The sequence below is a fragment of the Narcine bancroftii genome, chromosome 3 (genome assembly GCF_036971445.1).
Source record: "Narcine bancroftii isolate sNarBan1 chromosome 3, sNarBan1.hap1, whole genome shotgun sequence".
Classification (NCBI taxonomy): Eukaryota; Metazoa; Chordata; class Chondrichthyes; order Torpediniformes; family Narcinidae; genus Narcine; species Narcine bancroftii.
The window spans coordinates 322829536-322843378 of NC_091471.1; the positions used below are offsets into that span (position 1 = coordinate 322829536).

The window sequence follows — 13843 nt, forward strand, 5'->3', positions numbered from 1 at the left end:
TGACTTCCAGGCCAAACATTTTGGCAGTTTCCGCAAAGCAGGACGTCAAGCGCTGAAGAGCTGGCTCTGAATGGGCAACTAAAGCGGCATCATCTGCAAAGAGTAGTTCACGGACAAGTTTCTCTTGTGTCTTGGTGTGATTGAAGAGACTGCCTGGACTCTATAACACTTTCAAATAACAAATTCATCCGCATCCTGGCAGAATTCCCCTCAATCGTGGCACCACAGTTCTTTGCAACTGAGCAAAAGCACAGGGTAAGGCTCCACATTCTGAGTGAGGGCCCCCCAGCTCCATGACAGGGCACACTAGCTCCCTCCCGAGAAGCTTAGCCTGGCGGAGGAGTTCAAGAAAATGGAAGAGCTGAGGATTGTGCAGCACTCCGACAGTCCTTGGCCCCCCTCCACATGGTGCTGAAAACATCGGGACCATGCAGTGACTACTGCCACCTCATCGAGGCCACCAAACCCGACAGATATCCCATGCCCCACATTCAATACTTCGCCACCAACCTGCACGGGGTGCAGGTGTTTTCCAAGGTGGACCTCATCTGGGGGTACCACCAAATCCCAGTTAACTGCCAGGATGTCCCCCAAGATCGTGATTATAACTCCCTTTGGCTTATTCAAATTCCTCCATATGCCTTTCCGTCTGAAAAACATGGCACAAACTTTCCAGTGGCTGATGGACGCAGTGTGCCGGGACCTCCATCTACTTGATGCAGCTGCAAAGACCACACCATGCACCTGAGACAACTGGGCACCAGGTTGAGTGAGTTTGGGCTGACAATTAACCCCATGAAGTACCAATTCAGTCTGGACACTATTGACTTCCTGGAGTACAGAATAAACCAACATGGGGGAACACCCCTCCCTGAAGAGGTCGAGACAGTTCGGCACTTCATCAAGCCACAAACAGTAAAATGGTTACAGGAATTCGCTGGTGTGATGAGCTTTTACCGCAGGCGAGTCAAAGGACATTACCTGGGATGACAAGTCTTCGAGGGCGTTCTAGAATGCCAAAGATGCACTGGCCAATGCCACCCTCCTGGTCCACCCCAGACCAGAGGCACCTACTGTTCTGACAGATGACACCTCCAGCACAGCAGTAGGAGGTGTACTGGAACAGCTCATTGAAGGCCAGTGGCAAACCCTATCCTTTTTCAGCAGGCACTCCTGTCCCCCAGATTTCAAATACAGCGGTTTTGACCGGGAACTATTGGTGCTGTACCTGGTAATAAGACATTTCTGTTACTTTTTGGAGGGTTGACAATTCTAGGTCTTCACTGATCACAAACTCCTAACCTTCGCCTTGCATAAAGTATCAGATCCCTGGTTGACCCGACGTGCCTGAATTTACCACGGACATACACGTGGAAAAGAAATGTGGTAACTGACACTCTGTCATGCCCTACAATCAAGTCAGTACACGCCGTGTCCCAGGGGGTCGACTATGTGGACCTCACCAAAGCACAGCAGCAGGACCCTGAGATCTCCATGCACAGGTGTCAGGGTGGAAGATGTCCCCGTCGGCCCAGGTAACCTGACACTGTTGTGCGACGTGTCCCGACTGCATGGAGGCACCAGGTTTTCGACACATACAGTCAAGATGGTGGCTAGCTGGTTTGTCTGGCACAGCCTCCGTAAGCAGGTCAGCCAGTGGGCTAAGACCTGTATGAAGTGCCAGTCATCAAAAGTGCAGACTCACACAAAGGTGCCCACACAGACCTTTGAACCAGTGCAGTGCACGTTCAGCCATGTACATGTTGTCATAGAGGGGCTGCAACCAGTTTTCCATGGGGCGACATACCTGCTCACCATGGTCAACCGCTCAATGAGGTAGCCTGAGGCAGTCCCACTGGCTGATACCACCACAGGAACCTGCGCCAGATTTGTGGTCCCAGAGCACCTTACATCAGACAGGGGGGCACAATTTACCTCTAGGTTCTGGGCAGCACTGGCTAACTTCCTGGGGACACAGCTCCATCACAACACGGTTTACCACCATTAGGCCAATTGGTTGGTAGAGTGGTTTCATAGGAACTTGAAGGCAGCCTTGATGGCCTGGTTCAAGGGTCCTAACTGAGTGGACGAACTGCCTTGGGTCCTGTTGGGAATTCGTACCGTGCTGAAGGAGGACTTCAATGCCTTGGCGGTGGAAACGGTCTATGGCACACCCTTAATCATTCCAGGGGAGTTCCTGGCCCCTGCCAAAAGCCCAGAAGATCCTAAAGCTACCCTTGAGAACTTGCAGTGAAAACTGGGGTCCCTGGTCCCGCAACAACCCCTACCACACGTAAAACATGTAACATCCCCAGACAACTCCAAAACTTGCCAGGCTCTCGCAAAATGCCCTCTTTTTCCACATCTGCCACAGTCAGCTTGTTGGGCAGGGAACAGTGAGTGCAAATACATCATCAGCCCAGAGAAGTAGCATCTCCTGAAGAAGTTCCTTCGTGGCTCTTGGTTACACTTGGCAGTGGGTTATCATCGCGGGAAACAGACTTTGAAAATGTAGCTTCAGCACCTCGACCCATCTCATCCCCTATGGCTTTAGCACTCTGCAGCACTGCCCTGAGGGTCTTTGTCTGCAGTAGGGTGGCATTAAAAATTAGGTCAGGGGTCTCCAGTGGGTGTTGTCTAATGCACTTGGAGTCCAGTCCATTTATGAAGGCATCCAACATTAGAGCATCTCGGTGAGCTTCAGCTGTAATAGCAGCAAAGGTGCAGGTTCTTGACAGCCCCTTCAGCGCAAGAGTAAAAGCATCATTGCTTACATCAGGAGGTTGTTTTCAAGTGTGAAGTTGGTGCCTCACAATGTGTTCTGTGGCATATTATAGTAGGTTCTGAGTAGACCCAGGGCATTATGATATACGACGGATTCCCTGATCACTGAGTAGGGAACCTCTCCTAGGAGCGCGACTAGATGGTCCATCTTCATGGGGTCTTGAACCACATTGTTCGCTTGAATGTAAGCTTCGAAGCACTGGAGCTGATGATGAAAAATATCGCCGGCTCTCAGAGCATCTTGATCTATCTCCAGTCTTCCAGGATTCAAAGAAGTATCCATAGTTGAGTCTGTTAATGAAATTGATATGCGATCAATAAGAGTTCAGACAAGTGAATGGAATAATACTTGGCTTTTATTAATAGACTCAATGCTACCTTAGTCTGGCCGGTAGAACACTTTGCAGCATCTGTTATACCAACTAGGCAGACACTCCTACTGCAGTAGCCAATACACAAGCACATCTATGTGAGAAACGGTCAGTAATAGCACAGGCCCACACATAGAGGCGCAGACTGGCCCACAAAATGGCCAATGAACGCGACGATCGCGTAGACCTGGGGGTGACACTGGCTGTCATCCAGATTACCTCCCACAAGGCGGGAAGATGGGAACTGTGGCGGGAACACAGGCCAATCCCAGGTCGGCGCTCTGATGAGGCGGGACCCTGACATAAGCACCTGGGGCCCATATCAATGCACCTGCCAGAGCAATAAACCAGTCTCGACTTCAAGGCTTTGGTGTGCGTATTGTTCTTCTCCAAGCCCGCGAATGCTACACTCTCTCATAGCAGTCTTCCACATTAACAATTCCTTTACAATACCATGTATTTAAGAACTGATTATCTCCTGAAAAGACCAAAAGAGGATTAATCAATTGCATTTTAGGTGATAAAGACCCTCCACCAACATTTTAATTCATTTTATTCCAAACGTTGAGTAAATGCTTCAATAGTGGTGTGTCTTTATCAGCAACCAATAATTTTTTGATTCCCACTTACATATAAATTCTTCTGATTTTTTTCTACAATTTATTCAGTTCTACATTAACCCATGCCGGTTTTACATTTTCAAACAAAGAAACACCTGTACCGATCGATAATAATTCTTAAAATTAGGGAGCTGTAGTCCTCCAAATTCATATTTACATATTAACTCTATAGAAACTCTTTCCATTTGACCTTTCCAGAGAAATTTCCTTATTTGTTTATTTAATTTTTGAAAATTATTTGATGTGTTAATATTGGTAATGTCTGAAAAAGAGATTGTATCCTTGGAAATACAATTCACTTTATCTATTAAAGTACAGAATATTATCACCAATGTATATTTGTATATATTTGCTTATAGCTGTTCTAATTGGCTGAGAGCCGTAGCCACGCCTACTGGCAGGTCATAAAGGGCTGCTCTTAACCAGATCCAGGTCAGTCTGGATTGGTTGATCTTGCTGGAGAGTTCCTGGACTGGTTGATACGCTCCAGTCTTTTGCTGATTAAAGCCTTGGTTTGAGTTAACAAGTCTGTGAGTCATTTGACGTGCTGAACCATGCAGTATGTAAATTTATAATTTAAATTTTTTAAATCATTAAATTTAAATTTAAAGACTACTGCCAGCCTTCCTGTCTTGTTTGATTGTAAAATAGCCAAACCCAGACTACATTGTTAAATGTTGCAGGGTATTATTAAGCATAACTTTTTAAAAAAAGAAAACTGCTGCATGGACCAAACTATATCTGTCCCTCCTCAGAATTGCAGCAGTTTCTTTTGCCCCAGATTCCAGCATCTTCAGTCTCTTCTCCCCAGGTTATCATTGAGCTGCAGAAACAAATTGTGTGGATAATACTCAACAGGTCAGGCAGCCTCTGCAAAAACAGAAAGTAGTGATGTTTCATCAAGATTCAATTTGTTATTATAGTAATAAAGCAGTGTCCTATTACATGAAATTTATTTTTGCCTGCTGCAAGGCAGACAGATTTGCCACCAGCAAAAATTGCCTAGGTGCCTCTTGCATTTCTTAGTCAGAGAAAATGAGCAAAAGTGAATCCTGACAGTGCCTGTCCCACTGAGTATTTCTACATGGGTGTGGGGGAAAGTGTGCTAACCGGCTGCATCATGGTCTGGTATGGGGACACTGAAGCGTAGATAAAAGCTCACACTCGACTGGAGGGCTTTTATTAGCTTGCAACACAGGTAGGGTTCATGAACAGGGTTCAGGGTTTAGGCGGGAAACTAGGGTTATATACGGGCCCCAGTGGGAGGAGCTGGGAGGCAAGACCAGTCGTGAGTACAGCACACCTCCAGTAAATCACAGTTCACTACATTCACCCCTTCCTTTAGAATTAAGGGTCTATGGATGAAGAGAACAAGGATCAGAAGCCAGTAATAGACACAGAAGAGAAATATTTACAGATTCAGGCGGTCCAGGGGTCTGGAGATCCTGCTGGAGTGCCTTAACACTTGGGCTCCTTGAGTTTCCTGGACTGTCTGTGATGGAAGGGTAGTCGGCTGGGGCTCCAGCTCAACAATAGAGGGAGGTTCACTCTCCTCCTGAACTGGGTCCCCTGAGGCCCTTGGTCAGGGTTGGGAGAAGAAGCTCGGTAGCTCATGGGGAACCTAAAGCAATGGATCCTCTGTTCCGGCAGGTGCCAGGTCCCTGATGGGGTTGGCATGGAGCAATTTCACCCTCTCCACCAGAGGGGTGGTCTTGCTTCTCCTCACGTGCTTCTTGAGGACTGGACCAGGACTGGTGAGCCAGGCTGGGAGTGTAGTCCCTGATGCAGACCTTCTGTCGAAAGTAGACATGAGCTCATGAGGAGTAGCACTGATCGCAGGGCAGAGTAGTGACCGAATTGAGTGGTGCGCCATGGGGAGAACTTCTTGCCAGCACGAGCCTGGAAGGCCCATTTGCTTCAGGGCAAGTTTGACAGTCTTCCAGGTACTGACGCAGCTCGTCGCTCATGAAGGCTGAGCTCCAGTCGCTATGATATAGCCGGGATACCCGAACTGGGCCTTCATAACATATGAAGCGGACATGTTTGGGCACGGGATGGTGAACGGGAAGCGGGAGTATTCATTGATGACAAAGAGAAAGTAGATGCTCCTGTTCGTATAGGGGAGAGGCCCCTTAAAATCGACACTGAGCTGATCGAAGGGCCTGGATGATTTAATCCAGTGCGCTTTCACAGGGCGAAGAGGTGCCGCATCTACTCAGCGCAAGCCTGGCATGATCTGGTCATTTCCCTGATGTCTTCTATTGAGTAAGACAAATTGCAGGACTTGACAAAATGAGCCAGGTGGGTGATTCCTGGATGGCAGAGCTCGTTGTGTATGGTCCGCAGTTAACCGGTGTGTGTGGAGGCACACCATCGCCTAAACAAGGCATCTGGAGGTTTGTTAAGGGCCCCTGGCTGGTAGGCAATATCAAAATTGCAGGTGGAGAGTTCCATCCTCAACCTAGCAATTTTGTCATTCTTGATTTGTCCCCTCTTGGCGTTGCTGAACCTGAATGCGCCAGAGCGCTGGTCTATGAGGAATGTAAATCTTCTACCAGACAGGTAGACAATGAGATAGACAACAGACTCGTCAAGGCAAATAGCGCCTTTGGAAGACTACACAAAAGAGTCTGGAAAAACAACCAACTGAAAAACCTCACAAAGATAAGCGTATACAGAGCCGTTGTCATACCCACACTCCTGTTCGGCTCCGAATCATGGGTCCTCTACCGGCACCACCTACGGCTCCTAGAACGCTTCCACCAGCGTTGTCTCCGCTCCATCCTCAACATCCATTGGAGCGCTCACACCCCTAACGTCGAGGTACTCGAGATGGCAGAGGTCGACAGCATCGAGTCCACGCTGCTGAAGATCCAGCTGCGCTGGATGGGTCACGTCTCCAGAATGGAGGACCATCGCCTTCCCAAGATCGTATTATATGGCGAGCTCTCCACTGGCCACCGTGACAGAGGTGCACCAAAGAAAAGGTACAAGGACTGCCTAAAGAAATCTCTTGGTGCCTGCCACATTGACCACCGCCAGTGGGCTGATAACGCCTCAAACCGTGCATCTTGGCGCCTCACAGTTTGGCGGGCAGCAGCCTCCTTTGAAGAAGACCGCAGAGCCCACCTCACTGACAAAAGGCAAAGGAGGAAAAACCCAACACCCAACCCCAACCAACCAATTTTCCCTTGCAACCGCTGCAATCGTGTCTGCCTGTCCCGCATCGGACTTGTCAGCCACAAACGAGCCTGCAGCTGACGTGGACTTTTTACCCCCTCCATAAATCTTCGTCCGCGAAGCCAAGCCAAAGAAAGATAAAGAAATCTTCTACCAGACAGGTAGTGCCTCCATTGCCTTACGGCTTCTACAATGGCCTGAGCCTCTTTTTCCACAGATGAGTTCTGGAGCTCGTGGCTTTGAAGCGTCCATGAGAAAAAAGGCAACCGGCCTTCCTGCTTGATTGAGAGTTGTGGCCAGGGCTATGTCCAAAGCATCACTTTCCACTTGGAAAGGTACATTCTCGTCTACCGCATGCATGGCGGCTTTCACAATGTAACTTTGGAGGTAAATCAACGCTGTCTGGGCTTCGGCTGAAAGGGGGAAATGGTGGCCTTTAAGAGGGGACGAACTTTGTTGCCATATTGAGGGTCCCATTGCACGTAATATGAGGGGCATCTCCCTCATAGCCTTTGTGGTTTCAGGGATGGGAAGCTTTAAAAGGGGGCATCCTATTTGGGTTGGTGAGCTGGTGAGGTCTATTCTGGTCGAGGACCAGCGATGCCAGGTTGCTGGAGTCGCCGTGTTCTTCCCTTGAGTGGCCCCCTCCGTCCTGGGTCAACCCGTGCAGGTAATATGGTGCCAACCTTATGACGCGGCAAGATGGCTACACTCTTTCCTCCTCTTTCGATGATGGTGCCGAATTCAAAATGCTGCTGTAAGATGGCCGCCAGGCATTTTTGCGCCATTTCCGTAGACAGCGGGTTGCACAGCAGGCAACCTCAGGTGAATCCTGGGCAGACGGCTTGGGGTTGGAATCAGATCCAGGAGCGGTAGAGGCCATGGACTTCTCTCTTCGCGCAGCAGACCCTCGCCCAATGTCCCTTCTTCCCACAGCTCGAGCAAGCTGAGTCTTTGGCTGGACAGCAGGCACAGGGGTGCTGTCCCTTGCCGCAGAAAAGGCCCTCTTGGGCTCGGGAGGTGGCAGCCATTAGAGCGGGTGCTGCCAGTCCTTGGAGGCGCTCACGCAAGAGCGCGTTCACTGGCCTTGATTGTCGTTCCTGTTCCAATGATTTGGCCAGCTCGACGTGGCTAGCGAGGTCCTTCCTTCCTGACTTGAGCAGTTGCAGCCTCACATACCTCGAGCGGTCCCCTGTGACTAATTTCCCGGATCTGTTCATCTTCCTGGACGTGGCCCGAAGTGGCCTCATACCTGTACTTCTTAGCGAGCATCTGGAGATCCAGTCGTTAATCGACTTTCCAGGCCGATGGCAGAATAAGACAAGCCGGTGCCTTGCTAAGACCTCATTTGGGGCTTTCATGTAGTGGGCCTTCAGCGTCTCGACAGCGGCCTCGAATGTTGGGCAGTCTCGGACATCTGCTCTACCCTTGAGATGAGCGCCGACCTCCGGATCTTGTCTGTATGGAAGAAATGTCCCTGGTCGCGTTCAGGTAGGCCTGGAAGCAGTCAAACCAATGTGCAAACTCCTCAGTCTCGTCAGGGGACTGGGGGGGGGGGGTCTAGTACAGAACACTGGGCTTGTGCAACACCTCCATCCTTGTTTGTAAGCTAATAAAATTGTAGCATAGATAAAAGCTCACACTCGACAGGAAGGAGAACAAACAGGTAGGGTTCACAAACACCCAGTTGTTCTGGGTTCAAGCGGTAAACCAGGGTTATATACGGGCCCCAGGGGAAGGAGCCGGGACCAGTCGTCAGTACAGCAATCTTCTAGTGAATCCCAGTTCTCTACCCCTGAGCGTAAAGGCTTGCAAAAGGTAGTGGACACAGCCCAGGTCATCACAGGAAAAACCCTCCCCACCATCGAGAACGTCGACAGGTAACGCAGCCATCGGAGGGCAGCAAGGACCCTCACCGCCCAGCACTTGCTCTGTTCTCACTTCGACCATCAGGAAAGCGGTTCCACAGGACTCGCAGGTTCAGGAACAGCTGCTCCCCCTCCACCATTAGACTCCTCAACAACGAACTCATTTCAGGACTCGCACTTGGGCACTTTATTGATCTTTTCTCTCTGTGTTGCACAGTCAGTTTATTTACATTCACTCTCTGTGTCACGTGTGCGGCCTGAATAGAAGGCGGACATGAATGGAAACTACAGATCCCACAATGCCCCACAACCCAGCCTCCCGGCATCCGCCTACGTCTGTGCCCTGACGTCACCGTCCCAGGGTAACCCGCCCACAGCACGTTGGTCGCTCCTGGAGGGTGCCCCGGAAGGGCTTGCGTTGCCAGGGCACTGGACGCGTCTACAGTGACAGGACGAGGAGGGGACCCGGTGTCTGTGATGTTGGTTAGGGCCGGGAGAACCCATGTGGAGCGGACCGCGCTGCTGGAAGTGGATGAGGACATTTCATCAGGTGGAAGCACAACCTCGTCTCGGGTGCGGGAGGGGTGGTCTCCGGCGTCCCGGGTGCGGGAGTGGTGGTCTCCGGCCTCCTGGGTGTGGGAGGGGTGGTCTCCGGCCTCCTGGGTGCGGGAGGGGTGGTCTCCGGCGTCCTGGGTGCGGGAGGGGTGGTCTCCGGCGTCCTGGGTGCGGGAGGGGTGGTCTCCGGCGTCCTGGGTGCGGGAGGGGTGGTCTCCGGCCTCCTGGGTGCGGGAGGGGTGGTCTCCGGCGTCCTGGGTGCGGGAGGGGTGGTCTCCGGCCTCCTGGGTGCGGGAGGGGTGGTCTCCGGCCTCCTGGGTGCGGGAGGGGTGGTCTCCGGCGTCCTGGGTGCGGGAGGGGTGGTCTCTGGCGTCCTGGGTGCGGGAGGGGTGATCTCCGGCGTCCTGGGTGTGTTGTGGGAGGGTGGTCTCCAATAGCAGCATATTCTTGAGCTTCAGTAATGAAATATGCCCTTGGTGTGGTAAATAAAATGTTTATATAAATTTAGCGATACAACTCCGTTACAGGCTCTTCTGGCCCACGAACCCATGATGCCCAAAATACAACAATTTTCCTCCCATCAATAATGTCTCTATGTCTAAATTTAAATTATAAAAAAAATTGCATTGACTTTTTTTATGGCAAAGCAAATGCATGAGTCAGTTCATGCACAACCAAGAGCCTTCAATTTAAGGATGATCTATATATTTTATTTGTAGGAGACATGAAGCAGTTTGAGATGAAAAAGCTACTTCTTGTCGGGACTCTATGCAGCCTGTTTGTCTGGGGCCACGAGTAACTCACATTGTTGGAATTTGGAGCAAAAGACAACTACTGGAGGAACTCAGCAACATTAGTGGGGAAAAAAATCAACACCCTTCATTGAGACGAAGAGGAAAGAGGGCCTTAAGAGAGAAGGGAGTAGAGATACAGTAGGTTGTCAGATGAATAATAATGGATCTGGGGCTGGGAGAGGTGGAAATGGGAGTAAGTGATATGTTGCAGATAGACAGAGAGAAAAGACTGGAGATTCCACAGGGATCTGTTCTGGGACTCCTGCTGTTTGTCCTTATGTACTATCCCACCTGCAAATTTGACGGGCAACACCTGATTTTCCTTCTGGGCACACTCCAGTCAGATGGCCTGTACAGTGCTATGGAAGGGGCAGATGGAGCCATTTGGAGAGGGTATGGTTGGAGAGAATCAGACAGCATGGAATAGGCCCTTCAACCCAGCTCATCCATGCAATCAAGTTGGAATTCCTGGCTTGTTCCAATTGCCTGACTTTGGTCCATATCCTTCTCACCCCTCACTGTCAATATATCTGTAAAAATGTCTTGAAAATTGGGGGTGGCACTGCTAGCGCCCCACTGTAGCAGCTCCTGCGATTTGCGTTCGAATCCTGCTCTGTCAATAAGGAGTTTGTACATTCTTCCATGACTGCGTGGGTTTCTTCCCACCCTTCAAAATGTACTGCGGTTGTATATCAATTGGGTGTAATTGGGCGGCATGGACTTGTGGGCCGAAAGGGCCCGTTACCCTGCTGTATGTCTAAAATAAATTGTGCCTGCTTTTACAGTTTCATCTGGCAACTCATTTCCAGATACAAACTACTGAGGCCCCTCAGGTCTCTTTTAAATTTCTTCCCTCTCACCTTAAATCTATGCCCTAGGTAAAACGTTCTGACCACTCACTTTAACCACACCCCTCATGGTTTAATAAACCTCTATAAGATCAATAGACCTTTACAATATTAGGAGGAGAGGAACATCCTGGAATCTGATGAGATGATTATTGGCACCGTTAGGACAGAAGTTAAGGCTGGATGGAACCAGATGGAGTAGGAGACCTCATGGTGAAATGTATGGTTTGAAGATTTATAAAACCAAGAGGGGAGGAGGTTTAGAAAGGGGACAAAATGGGAAGTGAGCTGAGGGCTATTTGAAACAGGGAATTCCTAGAAATACAACATAGAACATAACAGCCCATGATGTGCCAACCTATGTAAACCTACTCCACAACAATAAACCTTCCCTACCTCACACCCACAGCCCTCTTTGTATTGCATCCACATACCTATTTAAGGGTCTTCTGAATGGCCATATTGTACCAGCCTCCACCTCCGCCCACAGCAATGCATTCTACGCACCCACCACTCATTGTATAAAAAAAAATCTAACTATGACATGTTCACTAAATCTTTCCCCACTCCCCTCAAGCAGATGTCCTCTGGTATTTGCTAAGGAAAAAAATATTGTCTGTTCACCCTATTTAAGCCTCTTGTAATCTTGGTTCATCACTTGTCCTTTTCTATTTGTACCCTTGGATTTAAAGCTACGTATGGAAAGTGAGGTGTTGACCCTCTTGTTTGCATTGTGATTGAACTGTAGGAGGTGCAACACTTGCTCTTGTGCCTCTTCCTTCACCACCATCCAGGGATTTAAGCAGCCCTTCCAGGTGCACTTTCCCCAACCTCGTCTTCTTCATTCAGTCATCTTGACGTGGTCTCCTTTACATCTGGGAGTGCAAGAGCAGACTTGGCAACTAATTTTCAGAGCCATTGCCTTCCATCTGAAACGGCCATCATGAGCTTCCGGTTACATCCATTTTAACTCCTTTTTCCATCATGTCTTGCCCTTGGCCTTTTCCACTATCAGTAGAAGACCCATGCAAGCTCAGAATCAAAATTTGTTGTCATGAATACGTCATGAAATTCAGTGTTTTTGCAAACATTCATATTATAACCATGTTACAACATTACTATAAATAAAAATTTTAAAATAGTGCATGAAAGTAATGCAGTGTCTTTGGTTCATTGATTATTCAGGAATCTGATGGCAGTGGGGAAGAAGCTGTCCTTGTGCTGTTGAGTGCTCATCTTTAGGCTCCTGTACCTTTTTCCCGATGGTATAAGAATGAAGAGAGCATGGCCTGGGTGGTAAGGATAGAGGCTGCTTGATGGAGTGGAGAAAATACACTTTGTATTCCACCTAGGTAGTCTATTGCACAATGGTATGATCATTGAATTATCTCATTTCAATTAACCTTCACCTCCCATCACTCTTTCCTTCCAATCCACCTCTGTTCCTCCCATTTCAGTTCCCTTCCCAATAACCGCCCCTCCAGACCCTCATAACTCATTTTCATCCCCTTCTCTCTCCTGGATCCATCCAATGGATCCCCTCTCCCATCTGGTAGTATCAACCCTTCTCTAATGCTTATCATATTGCAGAATTCGTACCCTATAGTCTGTTTCACACTTGCAAGTGATCCCAGGATTTAACTACCAATCAGCCTTTAAAGTGTCTTTTATGAAAGCAAAATCAGCTCAATGCTGACATCATCTCGCATTGGAGATGGGATGGACAGCCTTGACCCCTAGTACGATCCCCGGTGTCTGCAGATGCTAACGTTGCAATCAGGTAATTGCATTGTGGGATTGAAATGACCCAAGTTTTTGCGTGACGGCAGGAACTTGAAGGAAGAAAATATTAAAATAAAGGTATAAACTTTGCTGTGGGAAAGTCATAGCAGGAGAGGGAGAGGAAATAAATAGCAAAAGGAGACAATTTTTAAACTGTGTGGGAAAGTTGGTAGTGCTATAGTGCGTAATTTATGAAGACTGTGGGACCTAACTTCTCAGAATGCTGTGCAACAGAGAAACCCCCCTCCATGAATGCTCCATTGCTGCAGCTAGGCATGCAGCCCTTTCTCTGCCATGTGGAATTCTGGGAGGGCAGATCCTGCCATCGCTTTTTCCCCACGGTATTTATAAATTGTACATGATAGTGCTACCAACTTTTCCACCCTGTTTAAAAATTTTCAGCTATTGCTATTCATTGCTTGCCCTTTCCCACAGTCCCTTATAAAGGTTGGCACATCAACAACAGGAGCTGAAGGACTCATACTGTGCTTAATTATGTTATAATTAGGCATGATTAATTTTGTTCAAATATAAGATCATAATATATTGATCAAAATTTAGGGCAGGTTCACCATTGCTCGATGTGTCATGATGTCACCAGTAGAAGGTAGAACAGTAGATGGCTTCTTGCAAGTGTGAAAGCGTTCAGTGTCCCAGTTAGGAGTGGTCAAGTGTTAAAAGCCAAATCCCCATTCCTATCCCGGGACACTGAATGGCCAGTTTGGTGGGATGCAAGTGTGAAAGGGGCTTTTGTGTTCCCATTTCTCACCCCATCCCAGCAGCTGTCTCCACTTTCATCCTCCTCTGTCCTTCCCCACAGCTGGCTCAGTCTGCACCTTTTCCCCCTCTCGTTCTTTCCTTATGCCATCTGTACCCAGTCTCTCTCCCCCAACTTCCCCCTCTTCCTGGCTTCATCTGTTCACCATCCTTCACCCCTCCTCTGTCGACCAATCATCTTCAGAACCCTGTCTGACTACACCCAGTCTCTATACTGGCTATCTTCCCTCTCCACTATCAGTCTTGAGAAAGTCCAGAGCTGAA

The 13843-nt window shown here is 48.9% G+C and overlaps 1 protein-coding gene across 4 annotated transcripts in view; it reads left to right on the plus strand.

Annotated features, from left to right (window-relative positions):
• The first annotated feature begins 9240 nt into the window (after window positions 1-9240).
• Window positions 9241-13843, plus strand: part of LOC138759100 (fas-binding factor 1 homolog) — a 155363-nt gene continuing 150760 nt past the window's right edge. Inside the window, exons 1-2 of one of the 4 annotated variants that reach the window (XM_069929006.1) lie at window positions 9241-9373; window positions 12206-12316. The gene's annotated coding sequence lies outside the window, so the exon portion shown is untranslated. The other 3 variants (XM_069929008.1, XM_069929005.1, XM_069929007.1) reach the window with 3 other exon arrangements.